The sequence below is a fragment of the Oncorhynchus clarkii genome, chromosome 4 (assembly GCF_045791955.1).
Source record: "Oncorhynchus clarkii lewisi isolate Uvic-CL-2024 chromosome 4, UVic_Ocla_1.0, whole genome shotgun sequence".
NCBI lineage: Eukaryota > Metazoa > Chordata > Actinopteri > Salmoniformes > Salmonidae > Oncorhynchus > Oncorhynchus clarkii.
The window spans coordinates 3,459,791-3,461,238 of NC_092150.1; positions in this window are offsets into that span (position 1 = coordinate 3,459,791).

Sequence of the window (1,448 nt, forward strand, 5' to 3'; positions counted from 1 at the left end):
CATTTTGTTAGTGCTTTTGACCCCCCGCGTGGCCTTGATTGACAGCCTAGCTCTTGCGTAAACAGGCTTGAAACAACCCGACCAATAGAAATCGAGCGAGTAAGAGTGCTGCACGGCGATTGGACGAGGAGCTTGTAAAGTCTGGTGAAGGGAGCCCACGTGGGTCAGAGCCGCTGTAAATTGTGGAGCTCTGTGCGAGCTCAGGCATGCGAAAGCTTGTTAAAATGTCGTTCACGCAGATCAGAGCCTGAACAATCATCCCGAGCTCAGCAACATCCAGATGTTGACATGTACACTCTGATCTATATGTTGTTAAGATGCTGTGCATTTTAGTAAACAGCAATTTAATAACCATATATCCATTAGGCCAGTATTTCGTTCTCAAACCTGGTTACTTGGCCTTTCCACAGGGGTAATTGAGAGGACTCATGAGACCATAGGGCTTACTAATAAAATGCACACGAAGAGGTACTTCAGGGTTATTCCTGGCAGAGCAAAATTCAGGTGGTAGTTCAGTAACCGAAAAAATATGAGGAACCATTGTGGCTAGGCATTTATTTTCTATATAGCCTATAAGGCTAATTACGTATTCAGGGTTTGTAGCTAGATGAACCGTAATAGAAATTCGTGAATGGTTCAATGATTATGATGAGACAACGCCTGCATAATCTTACCCACATGATGTTACCCATTTACCCCAAAATGCACTATTACATGCATCAAAGGACATAGTTCGCACTTCGCAGGATAGCCTGGGTACCGGATGTTTAGCTCTCGTGCCACTCCTTTCAGACCGTACCCAGGCAACGAGCAGGCGCAGCCGAACTGTTTGTTCTGAACGGAGAGCACATATTTTGAAATGTAGGCCTATGGCATATCGCAAATTTAAAAATGCTTGCAAAAAATTGTAAAAAAAGAGACTAAGCACATCTATAGAATATGCAGAGTAAGTATGTTGACTTAATATTCTCGTAGTTACAATAACGTCGACAAAAAAAATAAATTGTAGGATAGGGCGAAAAGGATGACGTCAGATATCATTTTAGGTGCGTTCCATTTGACTGCACCGGCCAGCGAATTGATCACGTGACAGGAGGAAACCGGTGAAAATAACATTTTATTTGTCACATGTGCTGAATGCAACGGGTGTAGATTTAACCGTGAAATGCTTGTTTAGGAACCCTTCCCAACGATGCAGAGTTAAAAAGTAATGATACAAAGATTGATAGTAGAAAAAGAGGAATAAAATACACAAGAATGTGGACCGATATACAGGAAGTACCAGATCAATATGGAGCATATACAGGAAGTACCAGATCAATATGGAGCATATACAGGGAGTACCAGTACCCGATCAACATGGAGCTATATACAGGGAGTACCAGATCAATGTGGAGCTATATACAGGGAGTACCAGATCAATGTGGAGCTATATACAGGGAGTACCA